This window comes from Antechinus flavipes, chromosome 2 (assembly GCF_016432865.1).
Source record: "Antechinus flavipes isolate AdamAnt ecotype Samford, QLD, Australia chromosome 2, AdamAnt_v2, whole genome shotgun sequence".
In the NCBI taxonomy this organism is placed as follows: domain Eukaryota; kingdom Metazoa; phylum Chordata; class Mammalia; order Dasyuromorphia; family Dasyuridae; genus Antechinus; species Antechinus flavipes.
Genome location: NC_067399.1, coordinates 438262716 through 438288474, shown reverse-complemented (window position 1 = coordinate 438288474; position 25759 = coordinate 438262716). Strand labels below are relative to the sequence as shown.

Genomic DNA, 25759 nt, shown 5'->3' with positions numbered 1-25759 from the left:
TTGTACTCCTCCTAGAAGGTCCAGCTTAAAGGCCACCTTCAGCATTAAGTCCTCCTTAAATCCCAGTTCATCTGGAAACAATCTGTTCTCTCCTTGAGACTTTCACTCCCATGTCACTTGTCACATATTGTCTCATGTGTTGGCCATGCTAGCCAGTCATCCTAACCCCTTCTGGGATCTCACTGCAGAAATCAGTATGGTACAATGGCAACAGCAATGGATTTGGACTCAAGGACAGGTTCAGATCCTGACTTAGTTACTTTCCTAGCTGTGAGACTCTGGGCAAGTCACTTAACTTCTCAGCCTCAGTTTTCTCATCTGCAAAATGGAGACAGTAACACTCATAGTATCCACTCCCATAGAACTGGGAGGATCAAATTGAATAAATGTGTATAACATGGTTTATAAACATTAAAGATCTAAAGAAATGGTTTTTATCATTATTACTTAATTAACAGATTAGTATTAGTTAGTTAACTGATAATAATAGAATCATAGAAATTTAAATTTGGAAAAGCCCTGACTTCAGTGATCATACAGGCGAAGCTATACTGGAAAGCAAATCCTACCAAAACACTGGCCACAAGTGGTCATTCCATCTCTGCTAGAAAACTACTCAGAAGGAAGAACCCACCATCTCTAGAAGTTGTCTATTATTTCACTTTCAGATTGTCTCTTCCACCAAGTCTAAATTTATCCTGTAGCTTCCACCTGCTGCCATTGGTTCTGGCCCCCGTGGGACCAAATGGAACAAGCTTCAGCAAATGCCTTCTCCTACATGGCCTCTCCTTCCCCAGCTGGCTGCACTCCTGTGTGTCCTTGGGGTACCTTCTCTGCCCACCTCCCAGTTTTCTTTTGTGTATTTTCCCCTTGATGGAAAAAAAAAAAAGATTCTCTCTCTTTTTTTAAAATTTGTATCCCCAGCACTTAAACACAGTGCTTAGAAATATTTAACAACTATCTGAAAATTAATATACTTGCTATGTGCTAGACACTGTCTTAGGTGTTAAGAATACAAACAGAAAGATAGTCCCTTCTTTCATGGAGCTTACACTTTAGTAACACTAATAATTCTAATAATAATAATAATATCTTTCAAGTATTTAATTCCATTCAAGTATAGGATTCCATGGACTTACAATTCTATAGAATAGGTCAACTCTGGAGGAATCAGAAACTTCTCAAAAATGAAATTCTAAAGATACAAATGGAAATTATCCCAAGGAGGAGAAAAAACAGAAGTTGTCTGAAGAAATTGGTATGTATGCACAGGGAACTGACCAAGCAACTTGCATTTCTAAAAGACAGATAACATACGGCTTCTGGAAGAAAGGGCAGGGAAAAGAGGATAAATATAACAATATGATAAAGGTCTATAAAAATTGGGACGGGTATTGTGAAGCTTTGTATGAGGTAAGGATGGTAAAGAATATTTATGGTAAATAAAAAAGTGTGTGTGTGTGTGTGTGTGTGTGTGTGTGTGTGTGTGTGTGTTTCTCAAGCATGGACACTTCATCCTAATGATCAGAGAAAGGCAAAGACCACTGCATGAGATGGGTGGGAATTCAGGGGTCCTCAAACTACAGCCCAGGGGCCAGATGTAGCAGCTAAGGACGTTTATCCCCCTCATCCAGGGCTATGAAGTTTCTTTGTTTAAAAGCCCACAAAACAAAGTTTTTGTTTTTACTATAGTCTGGCCCTGGACAGTGAATGGCCCCCTATTTAAAAGTTTGAGGACCCCTGGATGGGATGATTCTATCTGACATCACAGAAGGCAGAACTACTCAAATCTTTTATGTCTGTTTTTTCTACTAAATACAACAGTCCTTGCACCTGGTAAAAGGATTTAATAAGCTAAAAAACACATGGAGACTTCTGAGATATACAGTATGTATTTCACTAGTTCAATCTCCCATCCCAGAAACAAAATAGAACCCTCTAAAGTCAGACTTTGATCTAATTCAGTTTGCTGCTCTCCTATGAGAAAATGAGACAAGCAAAACTATCAATCATTGTAAGGTACTTAATTGTGACAGAAATGGAAACAAAAACAGCAGTCTCCATCTCCATTCCCCAAATGAACACTTTCTCACTCGATAGACAATATACATGCATGTGAAATCCTGGAGGAAAGTACCTAATCAATAACAGGCATTTTAAAGTGAGTTTGCAACATTTTCCCCCTGAGTTAACTAAGCTGGCCCCTTACAGATCAAACTTGAGATTCTGGAATTGTGTTCTAAACAAGTCCACATACCACAAGGAGAAAACGACAAGCAAGATAGGAGCCATCATCAAAAGATATGAAGGAACAGAACAGAAATCAACCTTATTAAGGGCAGGCAGTGCCTAACTTATTATGTTCTATTCAGAGTATTGTGTTCATGTTTGTTTCTAATTCAGATAACAATTCCTCCCAGAAACCATATTATAAAAGTGGTTTAATTTCCAGAACAATTCATTAAAATATCCATCGACCTACAAGCAACAGAACCCCAAGACTCACATTTACAATGAATAGTAGCAATCTTAACACTGGAATGAAATAGAATAAAATTAAATAAGAAAATTTATTACTCATGAATGTTAGTGCTAAAGGAAAATTTGGTTTTATTATTATAATTAGGATAATAAAGAGACAGATGGAGACTTCTGGATAAGTTGTGAAGGATATTTCTGAGTCCTTTCAGAGGTTAATGATCCCTAGCTGCTCTTATTACTTCTAATTTCACTTCCAAGTCTATGGCTTTCCTTGATATAGATACTTTTAAACTGGTCAACCACGATTAGAATCATGGTTTGGCTCACAAATCAATAGGAAAGAAGAATAAAGAAAGCAACAAAAAGATTTCCCTGAACTCACTGACTGGGCAAGGGAAGAAAAGGAAAAGAAGATGAAGAATTCCTAAGTACATATGAAAATGATTTCCTAAATAAGGACTAATTGGACTAGGAGTTGAAAAAAAGGAGAAAAGTATGAATATATTAACTAGCCAAAAAGAAAGAAAAAAGGTGATGGGTCAGGTTTTTTTTCCATACTGGCCACTGGGTGGCACAATCTACCTAAGAAGGCCTTACTGGGGTAGAACATTGGATCTCTTCCCAAAGGAGGGCATGGAATCCCCCTTTGGCAAAAGTTGGAGCATGGGAGGGGGGAGCATATGGGGGAAGGAAGGAAAGCACTTAATGGTCATGTCCCTGGCTCCACACTCAAATTTCAAGTTCAGATTGGAACTAAAGATGCAGTCTAGTCCAGAGCCAGAGATCTTGAATTACTATCACCACCCTTCTGGGAAAGGCTAGAATCCCATAATCTTTGGGTTCAGATGAAGGAGAAAGTTAATGGATACCCTGAACCAGTGATCTAATGACATCAGTTTGGAGAAAGGGAGGATAAGGGGAAAAAAAATCAAGAAACAGAGATTCAATGAGGCATCTGCAGTGTAGTAGAATTTAAAGTCAAAAGATCCAAATTCCACTGCCATTTAATAACTGTGACCTCAGGAAAGCTGTTTCCTACTCTATGAGTCTCAGTTTCTTCATCTGTAAAATGTGTCCATCTTGAAAGGCTGTTAAAGAGGAATTCTGTTTACTTAATGACCTCTATATAACCTTCAGATTCTATCTGAACAATGCTATTATTAGATCTGAATCTTGGTGACTGTTTTGTAACTGATTCTTTAGGATCCAGAACAAATGCCTTAAGTTGTTCTCCCTCCTCTGAATTGATACCATATTCTGCCATCATAAATCATACTCCATTACAGTATACTCCATTGTGATGCTTTGTGATAGTCTACAAGCCTGCACAGCAAGTTTCCTGAAAATGAAAGTGTCCTGTAGAACTTTATTCTTCTTGAGAAGGAGCTCCTTGAGGACAGGGAGGACAGTATCAAGTCCATAGTAAATGACTTTTGATTTGATATTTGATTGAAAAAAATGAAAACATTTGTCATAATTTTTTCATCTGTAAAATGGGAATATGAAAGAACAGAAAGAAAGCCAAAATTAATAAAGTCCTTTATAGGTAGTGTAGATAGTACTTTACCTACTCTAATCGTTTTGATGGTCCTCATTTTACAAATAAAGAAACCCAGGTTTAGGGAACTTAAGTGACTAGATTACAATCACAGAGCCAGTAAAGCCATGCAGCCAGTAAGTGTAAGAGGAGATATTCAAACCCTTACCTTCAGGAGACTTTCTAGCAATAAGAGCTACAATAACAACAGCTAAAAATCACTTACTATGTGCCAGGCACTGTGTTAAACATTTTATAATGATTATCTCTTGATCCTTACAACAACCCTGAGAGGTAGATGCTATTATTATTACTATTTTATAGATGAGGAAACTGCGGTAAACATAAGTTAAGTGACTTGTCCAGTATCTGTCTGAGATAGAATATGAACTTGTCTTCCTGCCCCCAGACTCAGTGCTTTATCCACTGTTCCATCCAGCTAGTATATTCATGAGAATGAGTAACAGTCTTGGGTATAACAAAGTGGGTCCAACAGAGGGACAAACAGTAGTTGAAATTCTCTTTGGCCAAGTATGCTGGGGCATGGTGGTATATACCTGTAATCCCTGCCAATTAGGGATGTCTGAAGATTCAGAGTTCTGAGTGGTAGCACAGCTAAAATCAATGGATGTTTGAAGTGGGCCACTGGTAGAAGACCAGGAGGTTGACTAAGGAGGGACAAAGAGGCTCAGAAATGGAGCAGATTAAAGTTTCTTTGCCAATCAATATTGGGATTGGTCATGTATGGGTATTGTAGTTCCAGCTGGACAAGAAAGGTAGGGAAATTCAAGGAAAAGAGAGAGAGAAAAATCGAGGGGGAGGGAGGGAGGGAGAGAGAAATTGGGAGGGGAGGAAGAAAGGGAGAGAGGAAGGGTGAGGGGGAGAGGGACAGGGAGAGAGAGAGGGAGAAGAGGAGGAGGAGGAGGGAAGGAGGAACAGACAGAGAGAGAGAGAGAGAGAAAAGAAAGCTGTTTGCTGGGCTACATGACAAATTAGATAGTGAAGATCTGTGGCATATACAAAATTGAACCAGACCTTGCTCTCTTAAAGGCTAGTTCCAAAGAAAAGACAGATGAAAAAGCCAAACAAATAGACTAGATAAATACTAGTTCAATACAACAATCCAAGAAATATCCCCAGGCAGCACTTGATGAATAGCTAAAAGATCAGGAAGAGAGTATATGGTACAGTAGTTCAGGACAGGGGGAGTTTGCGGAGGTGGAAGGAGTAGTTGGGCAGGGATCTGGCTGCACCTGGGAGGAGGAGTTTAAATTTTAGAAAAGAGGCCAAATACAAAGGCTTAATTACAGCACCTAGGGGAAGGCACTCCCACATTTACCAAAATAGGGGAGGAGCCAGTTCAAAATGAAGAGAAATAAAAGAGAGATCAGGTTAAAGAGGAAGGAGAACCCAGGATAGTGACTAGAAACCAATCAAAGAGGAGAGGATGGTTAGCAAGAACTATAAAGAGGCCAAGGGGCAGTAAGGCTGAAGAGAGAGCACTGGATGGGATGATCTTGGCTGGTTGGTCAAAACTCCCAAATCTAAGCCCTCTGGCAGTTTGGGAGGCATGAATCAGATGCAGATTCATAACTCGCTCTATAAAATAAGGAGAGGAGATGCTGGAGAGGTCACTCCAATCACATGAGGACAGGTGTACATATTTGCTGATGCAATCATGCAAATACACACCTGCACTGGCCAGGTGCAGGCCCACAGCACAGCCAGCCCCACCCTCCTTCCCACTCTTTTCCCTACAAAAAATGCAGGCCAAATAAAACAGATATGAGGTAAGATCCTTAGTTCTCCACCTGGATTTTTGCCATTCACAAAGAACAATAATCACCAAATCTTCATTTTTGAGGAAATTTCCCAACTGAGAAACATAACTTGATGTTATTACCTTAACCAAAGTGAAAATGTTTATTCTGCAGAATCAGAAAAAAAATAAACTATCTTCCATGTTGGGGAAAATTAAAATTAAAATTTCTATGATGAAGTGTAATGAACAGTCTGGAGAACTGATAAATACCTCTTAGGTGATAAGGGGAGATCTGGAGATGGAGAACACAGGCACCTCATCAGGCAGCTGCTGGGTTTTTTTGTTACATAGAAGAGATACATTGGGGAAAGAAGGAGATTATAATAGACTTAAAGGACTTTGATAAAAACAGAACTACAACAAAAAAAAAATTAAAAATTGGTAATTCTGGCTTTGGAAAATGACTGCTAACAACAGAATTACTACCAAAAAAAAAAAAAAAAAAAAAACCCTAAACCAACCAATTGATAATTCTAGCTTTGGAGTTTCTGTTAAAACTTGGAACTTGTCATGGGTTAACAGAATTATGACCCAAATGCATGAAAAACAATGTGCTACAACATTTATTTATTCACGCATCGGATGGCTGAAGAATAGCTATAACAAAGCAATCCACTTCATATGGGTTTTGAACTGTTCCATTAATTTGTGGTGGTTCTGCCATTTCAGTTGTAGCTGGCTCTTAATGACCTCATTTGGGGTTTTCCTGGAAAAGGTGCTGGAGTAATTTTGCCATTTCCTTTTTCAGCTCATTTGACAGATGAGGAAACTGAGGCAAACCAATTTAAGTGACTTGCCCAGGGTCACAGGGCTAGTAAGTGCCTGAAGCCAAATTGAACTCAGGAAGAGATCCAACTACCTGCCTGTTCCATTAATATAAGTCCTTTATTTAGGATTGTCTCTTTTTTAAAAGTTGCCTAGCTGAAACATCTGGATTAGAAGGCTTAGAAGGCACATTAAAAATAAATTAGTAAAATATCCTTTCCTTTGAAACGGGCACAACATTTCCAAGTAATGTAGCTTACTCCACCCAGCTACATGTCCACTGAGGCAAATTCCAGAAAAATAAAACAGAAAGAAGCCACAATGTACACAAGACCCCACATGTCCATAAACCCCTCAGTTACCACCAGATGGTCATATAAACAATGAAGGGAGGAACTGTGCTCGCTTGCTATTCAAACAGAACTTAGATTTAAATAAACACATTGCCTCACAGAATTATAGAATTCCAGAGTCGACTGGGACTCCTGAGCTCATCCTGTCCAATCCATACATGAATCTTTTCTCCATCATCCCCCAAAAGTCATCCATCATTCACTGCTAAAGCCTTCTGGTGATGGGGACTTCCACTACCTTAGGAGGCAGCCATTCCACTTTTAGAGAGCCCTAAATATTAGAGCAGCAGCTAAGTAGCACGGTAGATAAGCACCTGGCCTGCAGCCAGGAACACCTGAGTTCCAATTTGCCCTCAGACACATAATAGCTGTGTGATTCTGGGGAAGTCACTTAACTCTTTACCTCAGTTTCCTCAGCTCTAAAATGAACTGGAGAAAGAATGGCAAGAAAACCCCAAATGAGATCACAAAGAGTCGGAAAAAAACGGAAATTACTGAACCTGAGGAAAGAGAAGTAATGCATAACAAAGTTGGGAAAGGAAATCTGAAGAAATCTGAAGGGTTTTAAATGCCACAGGGAGCCACAGGGGCCTCTTGCAAGGAAGACCTGTGCTTTAGGAATTTTAATTTGACAGCCATATGGAAAAGGTTTGATGATTTACTTTTTTAGCACAAACAAGAAATGCCAGAATTCCTCCACTGGTTCAGCAAACAACCCTAAGAGATTATCAGGATTTTGGGGTTCTTGGTAGCCTGAAGTTTAACCAGAGGCTGTCCTCCTGCTTCTTCTGTGCTATTACTTACACACATCTCAGAAATATGACTACAGTACTTCCCAAACAGCACTGCACTCAGGTGGCTGATTCCCATCTATGGCGTGGACCACCTCAATCTTCACTCTCTCCCACCATATGCTCATACCTTATCTGTTTATCGGTGGAACAGTCCCAGTTCTACTTCTGGTCCCTCCTCTTTGGGCATATTTAGGCTGATTGCCTCTTATTCTGGCCTCTTCTCAAACCTATCAAGGTCATTTTGACTCCTAACTAATCCTCCAGAGTGCCAGCCACCTGGCACCTGCCCCAAGCTCAGTGCCACCTGTAACCCAGATAACACAGTCTTGCTTTCACCATCCAGGTCACAAAAACATCACAATTCCGGAAAGCAGAACTAGCCCCCCAGGGCCTCCTCATACGGGTCCCTTCCCTAACCCCCCAGACTCCCATTACTTATTAACAAAAGCTCTGCATTCACCAGGGAGGTGGTACTTTCTCCCTCCCCAACAGCAAGATGGGTTTGGTGACAAACATTCCCAATCCAACACCAATAGGCAGAATTAAAAGATTTGTTAAAATCAAACTAGATTATATTTATTGTTCCTGACACTCATCAAAGGAGATTAGTTTAGCCAGACAAAACCTGTTCTTGATAAGGCAGGCTGGTTATTGACTGTTCTTTATACCAGAGAATTTTATTATTTACCAGTACTGTCCCATATACCAGAATATCATATCATGATACTATTAGACAACACCTTTTCAAATCAGTCAGCTAGCATTTAGCAGGCTAGCACCGGGGATACAAAGAAAGGCAAAAAGCACTCCTTTCTTAAGGAAAACAACTCACAATTATGGCCAAACAAGACATAGGTAGGGTCTTGGTGAAAGTGGTCTTGCAAGGTTCCAGATTTAGGGGGACTGGGAAAAGCATCTTGCAAAAAGGGACTTCTGCTGAGATCTGAAGGAAAACTGAAAAGCCAGGAGACAGAGATGGGGAAGAGAGAGTTGCAGGCATAGGGGCCGGCCGGTGGAAAATGCTCAGTTAGGGGATGGAGTGTCAAGGTAACTTCTGTATTTTTCCTAGGACATAGGTTCTAATGCCAGCAACCTGAGCAGCTAGTAAATACTGTTCAGGTTTCTAGCCTTCAGTATATTTGAAACAGCACTTTTCCAGGAACACAATGGATAATGATGGGACAGATAATTGGTGCAGTGATCTGCCTCAAAAGCAGCTATCAGTGGCCTGAAGCTGTGTGGAGTTGTTTTGGGATGGAAGCCAAACTAATGCACCTGAAATGTCTTTTGAGTTCATATTAAAATAGGCCTGTCTTCCCTAAGCACACACCAAAGGGAAATGAGATCTTGTTTGGTGCTTGGGACTGAGACAAGGGGTGGGGTGAAGAGAGGGAGACGGGGAGGAGAAGCAAGTAGCCTGGTACTAAAATTTACAGATTATAATCTGCTCATGGATAATACAAGAGTTAATTGTCTCCAGCAAGGATTCTTAACCTAGCATCCATGAAATTGTTTTTAAAAACATTTTAATAACTACATTTCAACATAGTTTCTTTTATAATCCTACATATTTTATGCATTTAAAAAACATTATTCTGTGTTATGGAATATTATTGTTCTGTAAGAAATGACTAGCGGGAAGCTTTCAGGGAGGCCTGGAGAGACTTACATGAACTGATGCTAAGCAAAATAAGCAGAACCAGGAGATCATGGTGCACAGCAACAACAAGATTATACAATGATCAATTCTGATGGACGTGGCTCTCTTCAACAATGAGATGATTCAGGCCAGTTCCAACTGTTCAATAATAAAGAGAGTCATCTACACCCAGAGAGAGGACTATGGGAAATGAGTATAGATCACAACATAATATTCTCACTCTTCCTGTTATTGTTTGCTTGCATTTTTGTTTTCCTTCTCAGATATCTTTCTTTCTAGATCCGATTTTTCTTGTGCAGCAAGATAACTGTATGAATATGTATACGTATATTGGATTTAACATATTATTTAACATATTTAACTTGTATTGGACTATCAGCCATCTAGGGGAGGAAGTGGGGGGAAGGAGGGGAAAATTTGGAACAGAAGGTTTTGCAAGGGTCAATGTTGAAAAATTACCTATGCATATAATTAGTAAATAAAAAGCTATAATAATAAAATTTAAAAAAAACATTATTCTGAGACAAAGGCCATAGATATTACTGGACTTCCCAAGGAGGCTAGGACACCAAAATGATGAAGGAGCCTTATTCTCCAAGACAGGGCTAGACTATTTCTATTCCTACTGGAGGACTTGTTACCTCCCATAAAAACTTTGTGCTCTTACAGAAAAGGTGCTTTACCAAAAAAAAAGGTCAAAGAATTTTGAGATCTAGGATTTTAGAAGGGAAGACTTTACCTCTAAGAGACTCAGTTTCCTCATGTATAAAGAAGGGACTGAACAGGATGATCTCTAAGATCCCTCCCCACACTAAATCTTATGACCCTAATTGAATTCTACACTGCCCTTTTTTCACCAGTCCCTTAGACTTTTTCCTATAGCTGATGTTGACCTGCCAAAAATGTGCCTTGGATCATTCCCACTATGTGCTGCTGCCTTTGCTCCTATTCATGTCTAAGGGAAGGAATGAATGAATTAAAAAAACAAAAACCCCAACATATTGGGGTAACCAGATGACAGTTGATAAAGAGCACCAGCCCTGGGGTCAGGAGAAGTTCAAATCCTATCTTAAATACATACTAGTAGTGTGACCCTGGGCAACTCACATAACTATCTCCAAAATAAAATAAAATAAAGAATAGAAGCTTTCAACCCAGAACTGTTTTTCTTTTTTAAAGGAAAGTTGAAGAAAATTACAAAATCATGTTGACTGGGTCCACTACAAATTTATGTTACATAATCCCAACTGGATCCTCATGGAAGCAATCCTTTTACACCTCCTCTAAATTGATTCACTATCCCACTCCCCTGAATGTCATTTCCAACTCTTTCCTCCTTTCCTTCCATATCCTTCCCTTCCCCCCTGCCTCATATTTCACTGAAAAAATTTAAACAATTCATTGAAAACTTGCTCTTCTTGCTTTCTCTTCATTCACATCACTCAGGTGCCAGGTTTCCCCCTATAATCTCCTCCTTCACCCTGGTCTGAAATGAGGAGGTGGCTCCTTGCCAAGGCAGATCCTTCTAGATGCAGAAGTGATCCCATTCCATTTGTTCTTCTCTAGAAGAGTGCATTTTCCTATCATCTCCACTTACTATATTTTAATCTTTCCCTATGTACTAGCTATTTCTCTACTGCCTACAAATATGTCCATATCTTCTCATCCTCAATTAACCTTTAATCTATCTTCTCTAAGAAACATTATATCTCCTCCCTTTCATAGCTAAAATCCTTGAGAAGGCCATCTATAATTGGTGCCTTCATTTTCTTTCCTCTCACTCTCTTAACTCTTCACAATCTGGTGTCTAACTATATCATTCAACTGCAACTGCATTCTCTGGAGTAACCAATGATCTCTAAATAAATCGAATGGACTTATCTCAATCCTTAGCCTATTGATCGTTTCTGAAAACTGAGAAAAATCAAACTGATTCTGTTCTGCAACTGATTTCATTTTGGATCACTAATAAAATTTTGTATAATTATGTAAATCATGTTTCATTTGTCTACAAGTTCAGCTTTCCTGTCAATTACTTATTGTCTCTGATTTAAGTTAAGAGGTTCGGTTTTCCTGTTAATCACTGTTCTATTTTTGTGTCAAAGAAATCTGTTATCCTTGAAGGATGCAGAAAGATGCCAGCTATCTCTGCAACATTATCCTTCAAGAAAGTCTGATCTGTTATCACCATGACACTAACTAGCCATGCCAGTGGACACCACCAATGAGCTTTCCATAGCAACAAGATGGAAAGGGATGTTCTTGCTAGCTCTGCATTCCAAATTTCCAGTCAGTCAGATCATCCCTCACTTCTATGATGCTTCTGACTCGGTAACCACTTTCTCCATCTATGATGTTGCCTTCTGTTTTTTGGATAACCCTCTCTTAGTCCATAAAAAATGATGTCAGCTCTCTTCAGGCTCTCAGGCTGAGATCCTGTTTATTGGCAAAGTGAAACTTTGCAAACAAATTGCTAGGAGCTTTATGCCTCATTTTGCCTTAATTTCAATCTTCTTGATATTCTCTTAAGGTTTTCAAGACAATGTTCTCTCTAGATTCTCTTCCTACCAGTGTGACAGCTCCTTCTCAGGCTCCTTTACTAGATCTTCATCCAGATCCTTCTTACTAACCACAAATGTTCCCCAAAGTTCTTCTCTAGGCCTTCTTTTTTTCTCAATGAATATTATTTTACTTTCTCATCCATCATCTCTATGCTGATAATTCTCAAATCTACTTACCCAAGCCCTAACCATTTTCTTAATGTCTAGAATCATATCTTAAACTGATGTCCAAAATTGAGCTCACTATATTTCCTCTCCCACAAGCATTCCCCTCTTCCTAATTTCCCTAACACTGTGGAGGACATTACCATATTCTCAGTAAGTATCAAATAAAATATTTTTTCTTTAAAAAAATGTTCAGTACAGTGCCTGGCATATAGTAGTCTCTCTCTCTCTCTCTCTCTCTCTCTCTCTCTCTCTCTCTCTCTCTCTCTGTGTGTGTGTATCTATATCTTACACACACATATTTATTCCTTTCCCTTTATTTTTTTTCCATTTCTATTCAATAAATTACAGTGTCTCCCCATTACCTCCAGAATCAAATGTGAAAATTCTCTTCTCTGATATTTTTTTTAAACAAGCTGACTCCTTTCTACTTTTCAGTCACTTTACCCCCTCCTCTCCAATATCTCCCCCTCCCATTTCCCCACTATGCAATCCAATGACACTGATCTCCTTCACTTTTCTTCACTCATGGCACTCCATCTCTGACTTCATTTCACTGCCTGTCCCTACACCTGGAATTCTGTCTGTCCTTCTACATCCCAGCATTCTGGCCTCTTTCCCAACTTCTGTTAAAAAAAAAAAAAAAGCAAACCTTTCTCAAATTCTCTTACTGCTAGTGTCTTCTGTTAATTATCTCCAATTTATCCAGTCCATAGCTTGTTTATACAGCATTATTTTGCATGTTTTCTCTCCCAATTAAGCTGTGAGCTCCTTGGGAGTAGGGACTGGTTTCTGCCTTAACTTGTATCCCTAGTGCCTTGCACACATCAGGCATTTAATAAAATAAATCCTTACTGGCTTGACTGCCATGGGCAGTGCTCAAAAAGGCTGACTGCAGGATGCCCGTGAAACTTTTTCTTCAAGAACTTGAGGCAAGTTAGAAAAACTGAGTTTCTTTCAGTGCTATTTCTCAGCTACCACTCTGAGAACAAGCAGCTGACACACACCTTTTTTTTTTTTTGCCCGCTGATAGTCCTGGCTGTAGGCAACACCTGTGTAAGGGTAAAATCAGCCTGGAATCAGATGTGCTTGCACTCTGGGGCTAGGTTGGCCCCTGGGAAGCTGTGAATTTGCACTTCCCCTAAACTCTTCCCAGCTGTGCTCTGCTGATTCTACAGAATGCCTCCACCTGCTCCCACAGACAGCCCAGCTGCAGGGAGAGTGAAACACCTGGCTCGGGGTGCCCCTCCAGCCTCCAGAGCAGCTCAGAAGCACCGGGGCTCTCTTAGCCAGGTCAGCATTTCCATTGTTCACCCAGGCAAGCTTAGTTGGGTCCATGGGTTATCCTAGGGACCTGAAGTAGGACTAGCCACAAGCCTCTGTAATACATCAGGAACTAGCTAGAGCTAGAGACTTCTGATAAAATGTGTAGATAACCCAAGCTTCCTTTTCTCAGCCATTCTCTCTCCCCAAACAGTAATTAACTGGTTTAAAAAAAAACAAAAACAAAAACACCCAGGAAAATGAATGGTTAACATATAGAGCCTCGCAGGACTGAAGGGGCAGTAGTTAGGACCAGTTTTAAATTACAGCAAAGCAATTTATTTTTCTGAAAATGACAATGGAATTAATTTCCTTTTCTGTCTGTTAAGCCAAGGGACAAATTTACTCAACTAACTCTCTGGGAAGAAAATGTGCCTCTCTTCTGGGTAGTTTTTGGCAAGCCACAATGTTATCACTTCTAAATGTTATCTTCAATGAAACTAAAGTTTTACCTTAGAACCGGGTTCTTAAACTTTTTTTTTTTTTTAATTCAGAGACCCCTTGGGCAGTCTGGTGAAACCATGGAACTCCCCAGAATTGTTTTTAAATGCATACAATAAAATATACAGGATTAAAAGGGAAACCCACATAATGAAATATAGATATCAAAAAAAAATTTTAATTCACAGACTCTTCCTCATTATTAGTTCTCCATTCTAGTCATTTTTCCAATCAAAGTACCTCTCCCAGAACTCCTTTTAACGGTAAATAGTCCCTGGATAATAGGGACTGTTTTTTGCTTTTTGTGTTTTTATCCAAAGCACTCAATATTTGACAAAATTTATAGGCTTATTGTTTTTCTATTCATTCAGTCAATCAAATGTCCACTCTCTACCCTACAAATGTCAAAAGTCAATTCAATAAGCATCTGATAAGTAGAACACCATGGGTAACATACAGTTCGAGACTCAGAAAATGAAAAAATAAAAGACTTTCTCTACTCTAACCCTCCTCCCACTCCCAAAGTTTACATTCTATTGCTATCCAAAGCAATCTGTTCAGTACCAGTGGACTTTTTTTTTCCCTTGAAACAGTCATCCCACAACTTCTTTCCTTATCACTTTTTAAATAAAACACTTCCATAAATATTTGCTGAATGAACAAACACTAGCAACCTGGCAAACCAGTTTCCCCAAAGTAGTTTTATGTGCACAATATTAATGGATCCTCACAAAACTCTAGGAAGGTGGACATATCAGGGATTAGAATACCCATTTAACAGATAAGGAAACAGAGGCTCATAAGCTAATAAAAGACTTGCCCAGCTAAGTTAGTGTTGGAGAGACAAACAGAACTTTTGTCTCCAAATCTACTGCTCAATTCAGGACAGCATGAAATTCTTTACATCCTCAGTTTACACTTGCTCATTATGAGCTCATATTTTTCTTAACTAGAGAGAAGTTCAGCAAGGGACAAAGGACTTTTTTTGTTATTTCCACCCTCATTACCAAAGGAATATCTTAAGCTCTGGCCATGGTAATGTCACCTACTAATATGGTCCACACCAACTGAGTCATCCTTTTTGGGGGGAGGGAGGGGATTGCCCCTAAGGAAAATCCTAAATATTGAGGAATTTGATGCATGCTGATCTTTAACATCAGATATTAAAAACAAAATCCAATCTGCTAGGGACATAGGGCAGTCTGCATAGATGGCCAGTTGTCTGTCTCTAAATTGAGACCTGGCTCATGACACAGCAGCAATATAAAGGACAGGGCCATCCCTTTAAGCTCTCCTTGCTCCTTCAGCAAACCTAAAAATGGGCCCTGGTACTACTTTAATAGAACTTTACAGATCTTTTATTTCTTTTTTGTCATTAGACAGATGGAGCAACATCAGCTCTCACAACCTCTAAGTAACAAGGAGCACCTGGAGGAACAAAATGCTTCCCTCTGGCCCAAATGGATAACCTTGAACTTTCTGAGAACGAGAAAGAGATCTATCACATACAGATAGGTCAACCATTCCTCTTGCCATGAAGAACATTGGGAAAGTTGTCTACCAAAAAAAAGATGGAAAAGTGTGATCTCTTCAAAGGTTGGTCAATCTCCAAGAGAGTAACAATATCAACAGTGGATTTCTCTGGCCCTTGATATAGAATCAGCTCCACATAGATTAAAAATGTTTGTTTCCATTTTTCATGGTGCTTTTAGTCAGTAATATAAAACTCAAACAAAAAGGGGACCAGAACACTAAATCCTACTAAAAGATTCCTGAAGGATGCATGTTGATTTAGAAAATCATGTTAACATTACTTATACTAAACTGCAATTTTTTTTTGCTGAAATTTCCCAATTTTATTTTAATTAGATCCTGCTGCACCATGCAGAATATTGATAATTTTATTTTGCATATATACACCAGGTGAATTTAAGTATTATTAGGACCATTTTATAGAGATAAGGCACAGAGTTTTTTATGAGTCTAGCCAGAAATCACTCCACAGAAAACAGAATTAAGATTTGAACCCATCCATAAAGAACTGACTCTCAAGTCCAATGCTTTCCCCATCATACTACACTACTCCTATATATTGCCTCCCCTGTGGTTTTGTTTTTATGTAAAATAACAACCTCTTTGAACCATTAAGGCCTAATCAAGAACATGAAAGAGATGAAATATCTATCTGCCCATAAATATAAAACATTTCCTCTTCATCTAGAATTGGTAAGAAATAAGAATATTCTGGTTAAAATTATTGATTTTGGTTAGCAGAGTTCCAGGGTCTTGATAGATTCAGGTTTGGGGAACATTAATTCTCATCATAAAAGGGAGCATAACCATCGGCGTAATCAAAAAACAACACAAATTCTCTGGGTATAGGGAGTGAAACAAGAGCGACAGATTGATCTTAGCTCCACTAACTCTAGCAAAAGTCTAAGAGACTACTTGTTAGGGATATTAGAGAGAAGGAAAGAAGGGGGAAAAAAATTAAATAGCACCTGTTTTGTGCCAAGCAGGGCCGATAAGCACTTTACAGATATTATTATCTCATTGATCTTCACAACGGCCCTCGGAGATAGGTGCTTTTATTATCCTTGCTTTACAATTGAAAAAACGGAGGCAAACCAAGGTTAAATGACTTCTTGCCCGGAGTCTCTCAGAGCAAGTAAATGCCTGAGGCCAAATTTGACTCCAAGCCCAGTTCTTGATCTACTTTACTTGTACTGGCAAAGCAGTTAGCCAGCAGTAAACCTCTGAAGTCCTTGAGACCTCAGGGTTCTGTGGATTCATGCTGCCTCTCTAATATTCACTTGGACTACTAGAAGTCACTTGGAAAGGTAGCACTCAAAACTTCATTGGGAGGTGGGGAAGCTTGGTTTCGAGGTGAAGCTAAGAATCTGGGTTCAAATCTTGTCTGTACAACTTACTATCTGTGTGACCTTAGGCATTTGACCTATTTATAAAATGAAAAGGTTTGACTATGGATAATTTCTTTTTTTTTTTTTTTTATTAAAGCTTTTTATTTTCAAAACTTATGTATGGACAATTTTTCAACATTGACCCTGTGCAAAATCTTGTGTTTAAGGATCATTTCTAAAGTCTTTTTTCAATTCAAAATAGATGATCTATGAAATGTTCTGATGATTTAATCCTAAATAGCAAAGTATGGATTCACCAGCAAAAAAAAAAAAAAGAGGCTAGGATGTATAAAATCTAGTCTTTATTAAACTTCTTTAGCACCATTACCAGGATGTTGGTTTTAAATTTAACTTATGTACTTTGATTCAGACAGGCCTTAATTTCTCAGCACAAAGATTTGTTAATCCTATTACATATTCTGGTGAACAAAGGCTGCTTTTGGCTCGGAACTCCAGCCTCCTCCATCCCTACCCTAAACAACTACTCTATTCCTTCCTCCCTTTCCATGGGAACATGGGCATTTAGAATTAAGAGTCCTTGGAGATTATACAGCCCAAAGCAAAGCCAGAGCAGCTACCCAGATAGCTAACAGCAGTAATGAGATTAGAACCAGTTTCCTGATTCCAAATCCAATATTCTTTGTCCTGTCCAATGACATCAATGCAAGGTGAAGAGTAGAATTCAAGCTGCTTGAGGGCAGAACTCCAACATTTTTCTCACTATATTCACAGCACCTGAGCAATACCTAGTATTAGACTACTAGTAAACACACTTAGATGTGTTTGCCTCAGTTTTCTCATCTGCAAAATGAGCTGAAGAAAGAAATGCCAAGAACACTCCAAATCAGATCATGAAAAATGACTGAACAAATTGCCTACACCAAAATGACATAGATTGGCACTAAGTGGTATAGTGGGTAGAGGGTACCGGGTAGGGAGTCAGGAAGACCTGAATTCAAAATTGGACCCAAATGATTATTAGTCATGTGATCCTGAGCAAGTCATTTAACCTCTATTTACCTCAGTTTCCTTATCTGTAAATTGGGGATAATAGCACTGACCTCCCAGAGTTGTTGTGAGAACCAAATAAGATAATAATTATAAAGTACTTAGCCTGGTACATAGTAGGAACTATATAAACATTAACTACTAATCATAACAAACACAAAATATTGTGAATCTGTCTCCACAACAGCTACTTGTGAGAAGGGAGAAATAGGTTTTATTCCCAATTTACAAATGACACAACTCTGACAATGAATATGTGATTTGATCGATCATCCCAAAAAAGTGTTTAGCAATGTTAAAATTAAGATAAATTCAAACTCTTGGAACCTGACTGCAACATGGTGAAAAATACTGAACTAGACCCAGGAGAGAAAAGTTAGAATCCTTCTTATATAACTGTGAATGTCTGTTGCTCCACTCTGAACCTCAATTACCTCAAGCTGTACAGAAGGGTTAGACTAGATTATCTGTTAAGGTTTGCTCTAGTGTATAACATTCATGCAACTCATGGAAGAGACCCAGTCCTCTCATTTTAATCTTGAGGAAACTAAAGCTGGGGAGAGTGAATCATATCTGTAAAGAAAAAAAGAAGAGGAGGAGGAGGAGGAGAAGGAGGATTTTGCTTTTCTTTGAGATAGGTTGGTTTAAACTTCCTTTACTTTCAGGTATAGATACAACCCTGAGATCCTCTACCTTGATTGGACTATCTTTGGAGGGTTTTGTTCAGTTCTGGGGGAACATATTAGGAAATATATTGACAAATTAGAACATGAAATTAACTGCTCTCCTCAAGTTGAGTGGGGTGACAGAAGAAAGAGATTTGAACCCAGTTACTCTGACAACGTCAGGCTAGGTACAAGAAATTATTTAAATAAGAAAACAAATTGCATATATCTAGTACACACAATTCTCCACAGATACCCCCACCAATATTTCTAAAAATAAATATTAATCTACTGAGGATAGATTTAATAAAATCTGAAATCTCTTTTCTCCGTGATCTTGTGATGTCTGAGTCAGTCTGGCATGTTCCAGGATTAATTGGTATGTAAAACAGACTCTCAGGCTGACTGTCTGTCTGTTTTCCCCCTACCTCACAGAGAGCCCTTATGTAAACAGGGTCTGGCAAATGAGCCTGTGCACAAAGAGGCCTTCCTCAGAGCAAGCCTGCAGCTCAGCACATGGCCAAGCTCTCACACCATAAATTACCTATTGGGAACTCAGGCAGGCAGTTGCGGCTGCGGGCAAAAGCTGGGGCCAAACCATTGACACTAATCTGAGCTCAGAGCAGGAGGAAGGGGACATGCCATCCAACTGGTAGTTGCCCATGAATCTCTTTGACAAAGCACTCTGATAAGTGGTCATACAACCTTTTGTTGGAAAGCCTTAAGTGGGGAGAAACCCTAATTTCACCTCAAGATGTGACAGCCCGTAACATTTTGGATAGCTGATCCTCAGAAAATTATTCATAGGATCCTAGAATTCAAGCTGAAAGGGATCTCTGGGACCATCTCGTTGGTTTGGTCTAATTTTGCAGATAAGTAAACTGAGGCCCAAAGATCTTATCTGCCCGATGTCATTTGGGTCCTCTGTCCCCAAGAAAACAAGTTTTTGCCACAGAATACTTCTTAAAATACTTATTAAGACAACAATTATGGCAAAGGGGGTCAAGGAGTTCTCCCATTCAGTCTCTTCAAATCATGCATTTATAAGATTTGATTTTCTGTTTCCTAAACATCCTGGTTGCCCTTCCTGGGCATGCTCCAATTTGTTAATCTTTCCTAAAATGTACTCCCCGAACTGAACAAAAACCTCCAAAGGCAGTCCAATTAAGGTAGAGGATCTTAGGACTATGTCTATATCTGAAAATAAGAGAAATTTAAACCAACATGTCACAAAGAACTGCAAAATCTTTTTTTTTTTTTTAAACAAATGTGATTCACTTACACATGTTTAAGATATATTGGATTACTTGCTATCTGGGAGGGAAGGGAAGAGAGGGAGAAAAAATTTGGAACACGAGGTTTTGCAAGGATTAAAAAACTATCTCTGCATATATTTTGAAAATAAAAAGTTATTATTAAAAAAAGTGATTTACTCTCCCTAGCTGTGATTATGGCACCCTATGGAATTTAGTGTCAAGACCAAACTGTTTTCAAAATCAATAAGTAGATATTGATTACTAAGTGCCTATTATTATTTTTGCTGTTGTTCCTACAACGAGCCAGGCACTATAAAAAGTTGGTAATTCAATCACTTCAAAAACAATTTACTGAAAATCAGACTCATTTTAATCTCTGAATGTCACAATTGAAGTGCAAAGGACTTGAATGTTGGAAAAGTTATCGAGTCATAGTTACAAGGAGCAGCTAGGTAATGCATTTCATAAAGTACCAGGCTTGGAATCAGGAGGACTCATCTTCTTGAGTTCAAATCTAGCCTCAGACACTTCCTGGATGTGTGACCCTAGGCAAGTCACTTAACCCCATTTGCCTCAGGAGGGACAAAACAATTTACTGAAAAATCAGGCTCATTTTGATCTTCAAATACCACAGAATTGTAGTTTTTAAATGGAAAGGACATAAGAGGTCAGTAGAATTATAGCCTTCATGGCTACCGGTGGAAACTAGGAAGGCTGAGGGAAAAAGGTCCAAAGATTGGGAATCACACTCACACAGCATAGATAGTAAGGGGCAGACTGGAATTTACACCCAGCTCCTTTGCTTCCAAATTTAACATTCCTTGCACTACAGTTCTCTGTACAAGGCTCTTCCTCTAGAGGCCTGAGCTGGACCGAATTCCAGAAGAAGTAGCTTCTTATTTTCCAAAGAACATAAATGAGAACATTGAGGTGCAACAGGGGATAGAACACCGGCCAGCTATGTCCACTAGCACTATCAGGTAAAAGGTTACTAGTTATGGAAAAAGAGGAGAAAAAGAGACAAGTTGTGAAGATTAGTCAATAGAGATCAACAAGAGAGGCCTGGAAAGTACTGACAGGATAATGAAGCCTGGACCAGAAACCAAAAACTTTGGAGGTCCAAGTGCTATCTTCATCATGGAAAATAGATGATATGGGGAAGAAAGGCAGATATCACTGTAAAGAAATAAAACTCAAAATGGACCATCAGTCATAATGATTATTCCTGGTCTCAGAGAAGAATTAAGAAAATGCACTTTTGTGCCTATATGGCAGAGGTAAGGGACTGTATGTGAGGTACACTGTATATAGTGCCAGACCTCTGATGATTGGTAGGCTTGCTAACTTGGCTGAATTGAGTTTGATTTTCTTCCCTTTCTTTTTAGATTTTTGCTACTAGAGACAGCTCACTTGAGTTGGAAAAAGAGGAATATATTTGGAAATGAAGGTGATCAAAAGAAAAGGCAGTGATAAAAATAAATTAATTTTAAGTTGGCATTAGATAATGAAAGCTTGGATTTTGGGGCCCTATCTTAAAATATAGGCATGATGGCCCTTGCCTAAGGATGAAATACAACTAAGAAAAGCTAGTTAAAAACCATATTTGCCCCTAAACCTTGCAAATCTAATCATAGGGCGGGTACTTTCAACTATAAGAAACTGTAAGAAAGAATATGGCCAGCATGGTTTGGAGCAAGCCAGTTTGCCACAAATTACTAGGTACAACAAAGAAAGAATAGCAGAAAAAAAAAACAGCAAATCTATGGGGCAGCTTTAAAGGAAATCAGGAACAATTGGGTTCAAGTCAGGAACTGAGTTCAAGTCCCACCACAAGAAATGCTGGCCAAAAGATCACAAGAGAAAGTCATTTAACTCCAGGGTTCTGGCCAACTCTACAGGGCTCTAAATTGCAAAGTAGGTACCAATTTACATTTATTATCACAAGGGTATCTCTACACTAGTGAACTATGTATACATACAAACACACAGACCAACAACTTCTCCCAATTTCTAGCCAGAGTTCTCCCAAATTCTAGTGCCCCAAAGCACTCAGATAAAGGCTTTGCCCAAAGTCACATAACAGTACATATGTATTGTGCTTACACATACATGCATGTCAATGTGTGCACACATCCATATGTGTGTATATGTACATAATATATATACACACGGACAACTAAGTTGCACAGTGGGAACAGTAAGTCATGTGGGAAAAACTGATCTTTCTAAATTAAAATCTGGCTTTCTGACACTTACCAGCTGTGTGACCCTGGGCAACTCACATCACCTCATTTGCCTTGGTTTCCTCATCTATAAAAGAGCAGGAGAAGAAAATGGCAAACCACTTCAGTATTTTGGCCAAGATAATCCCAAATGGGAACAAAAACAACAACAGAATTGCAAATATTATCTCACTTAAATGTCATAACCCTAGGAGGTAAATAATGCTATTATCTTCATTTTACAGATGGAGAAATTTAGGCAAAGAACAGTTAAGTGACTTGCCCAGGACCACACAGCTAGTGTCTGAGCCTGGATTTAAATCAGGTCCTCTTGCTCAGGGCCAAAGTTCTCTCCATGGCAACATCTAGCTGCCTCTGATATATAATATACCCAACATGCAGCATATATATGCTGCATCTATGCATTTATTTATCCACCTATCATCTACCCATCCATCTTTCCTTCCACCCATCCACAAAGCCATACTTATTTACAAATGCATCTGAGAAATAACATATAGTAGTAGTAGTAGCAGTAGCACAGTAGCAGGAGTAATAGTAGCAGTACTGTAGTAGTAATAGTAATAGCACAGTACTAATAGTAGTAGCAGTAGCAGCACAGTAGTAGTAATAGTAGTAGAAGTAGAACAGTAGTAGTAGTAGTACAGTAGTAGTGGCAGTAGTAGTAATAGCAGAAGCATAGTACTAGTAGCAATAGAAGCAGTAGTTGTAGCACAGTAGTAATGAAGGTAGTAGTAGTGGCAGTACTAGTGGTAATAGTAGTAGTAGCAGTAGCACAGTAGCAGTAGTAGCAATAGTAGAAGTATTAGTAGCAGTACTCGTAATAATAGCAGTAGTAGCAGTAGTAGCACAATAGTAATAGTAGTAGCAGCACGGTGGTAGTAGTAGTAGTAGTAGTAGTAGTAGCAGCGTAGTAGTAGCACAGTAGTAATGATAGTAGTAGCAGTACTAGTAGTACTAGTAGTAGTAGCAATAGTAGCACAGTAGTAATAGTAGTAGTAGCAGCACAGTAGTAGTAGTACAGTAGTAGTAGTAGCAGAAGCATAGTAGCAGCAACAGTAGTAGCACAGTAGTAATAGAAGTAGTTAGTAGTAGTAGCACAGTAGTAATGGCAGTAGTAGTAGTGGCAGTACTAGTTGTAATAGTAGTAGTAGCAATAGTAGTGTAGTAGTAGTAATAGTAGATAGAATAGTAGTTGACACATACTGGCTGACAGATCAGAGAATGCCTTTGTATACTTGACACTTAGCACAGGGCTCTATAGTCAATAGATACTCAATCTTTGCAGAATAGATAAGAATACATTTGAAATTCCTGGCATGTGTTTGAAGGTGTCCGCATTCAAGGTGAATGATTTTTACAGATATCTTAAGTTCTATAACCACTCTTTAGAATAGTACAAGTAAGAGATTTTGAAAAAATAAAACTTTGGAAAATGTCTATTCTGTCAAATTAAATTTAATCAAATTTACATTTTTTATCAGTAATTTAAAAAGAAGGAATGTTTGATTTCTCAAAGCAAAATACATGAACCTTTTTTGAAAGGAGAAGCATATTAACTCAAACAATAAACCAAATAACCCAATATGCTCTTCCATCTCTCCTCCTAATATATATATATATATAAAAAAAGAGCCTTTTAAAAGCCCCTCATATCAACTTGGGAAGCAAATTTAGTGCAAAGTATCATCATTTTTAGGAAGGATCAAATAAATGAACAAAACACAGATCTATACAAACCCCAATACAAACTCAGCATTTTTCTACTTAAGAGTTTTACCTAACTTCTTGAAGGCCAGAGGTAAAACACTGAAAAGTCCTACATTCTTTTCTAGATGGAATTATATTTTAGATAAAGCTTTTAAAGACCACTTTGTAAAACAAGAAGCCTTATAGAAAATGGTAATGTCTAGTTAAATGGCTTTATCACTTTTTTGCATTTTCCAGAGGCACACCAGGAAAGCAATTAAGAAAGGCAAAACCTCCTCCTTCCCCCCCCCCCCCCCAACCTTTTAACCCTAGGACAAGGAGAGGAGGACAAAAAAGATAGACCTATTGCCACTCATTGTGAGGATAGATAAGGATCCCTACTGCACCCCTGTGTGCCACTAGACTCCCTTTTTTGGGGTGACCCCCAGTTTCTTAATGCACAGGCCAGTGGCCTGGCCTCCACTACTAATGAAATTACTGCCTCTCTTCTATTATCAAGGGCTAAGGACAAGGGCATTTAGGGAGGTGAGAGGATCACAACAGCTGAGACCTGTTGAAGGTGGTTGTAATTCGGTGTCCTGATCTAGGTACTGGAGAGAAGAAAAGCTGTAAAATTATACTTGAGATGGAAGAGGAAGTAGGGGGTGTGGCCAGTGAACCCAGGCTCTGCTGGAGAAATAGTTCACGCAAGTTCAACAAGACTTTCAGAAAGTATGAGCTCATATAGCTGAAAAAAAAATAAAAGCTGGAAAAAAAAAGGCAGCGCCCTTAGCCTAGAGGCAAGGAAAGCTCCAATACTCTACTACATGTTTAGGAAAAGTAGGAAAAGGGAAAGTAGATGAGTCAGGGAAGGTACATTGGATTTCTCCTTTACTGGCCATTTTTGCTGCAGCCCAAGGTTAATCTCATCTTATCTGCTCATGAGATGCTGGTCAAAAAGAGCATTAATGTTTATCATTTCATCCCTTTCCCCTTTTCTTTTTTACACTGTATCATAGTTTACTGGGGAAGAGAATGAGGAGGAATATACTCAGAAGTGAAGGTGATCAGAAAAATAAAACATAACCAAAATGGAGGGAGTACTGATGCAGATTTTTAGTTTGCAAATAATTGGACATTCAATACAGGCTCCAAATGCAACAAAGTATAGATCGATTCTCTGCTGCTTGTGCTCATTTTGATGTAACAATTAATACTAAGAAAACACAGGTTTTCCGTCAGCCAGTACATCATCCGTATGTGGAACCATCGGCTACGGCAAACAGAGGAGTTCCGAATGTTGTGGTTAAGTTCACTTAACCTTGGCAGGAGTATACTTTCCAGGAATGTCCACATTGACAATGAGGTTGACACACAAACTGCTGGAGCTAACTCAGTGTCTGGGAGGCTCCAAAGGGATAGAGCAGGAGAGGAGAGGTAGTGGACTGCCTATCACACTGAAGGTCTGCAGAGCCTTTGTGTCTGTGAAACCTGGACAGTGTATCAGCGCCACACCAGGAAACTGAATGGCTTCCATCTGAATTGTCTCAGGAAGATTCTGAAGATCTCCTGGCGGGATAAGATACCAGACACAGAGGTCCTTCCTCGAACTAAACTAACAAGCATTCCAACTCTATCTATTACAGAGAGCACGACTTCGTGGGGCTGGCCACATTGTTCGAATGCCAGATGTCCCCTCGCCAAAATGACTATTCTATTTTTCCCCCCACAGGGCAAGCGCTCACATGGAGCTCAGAAAAGGCAATACAAGGACAGTTCTCAAGGTCTTTCATAAGAACTCTGGAACTGATTTGTGACAGAGGAGATACTGGCACAGGATTGCCCAGCTCGGCGTGCCCTTATCAGAGAAGGGGCCGTGCTCCACATGAGCAAAGCAGACTTAAAGTAGCTCAAAAGAAAAACATTTATCCACAGAGTTACTATAAAAACATTATCCACAAAGAGAAACCTAAGAACTATGAAACATTGTTTCAGTTAAGAGGCAGTCCTTGGCTTAGAGAAGACTTATCAGTCTTTTATTATATCTATCACCTATCTGGGCGACAATTCCTTTG

General features: G+C 39.1%; 1 protein-coding gene across 4 annotated transcripts in view; it reads right to left on the bottom strand.

Moving 5' to 3' along the window:
• CBFA2T2 (CBFA2/RUNX1 partner transcriptional co-repressor 2) overlaps positions 1-25759 on the bottom strand; it is a 162317-nt gene that overhangs the window by 120296 nt on the left and 16262 nt on the right. The window contains exon 2 of one of the 4 annotated variants that reach the window (XM_051979128.1): positions 22009-22062. The exons of the other annotated variants lie outside the window; for them this stretch is intronic. The gene's annotated coding sequence lies outside the window, so the exon portion shown is untranslated. The remainder of the gene's footprint in view (positions 1-22008; positions 22063-25759) is intronic. 4 annotated transcript variants of the gene reach the window in all.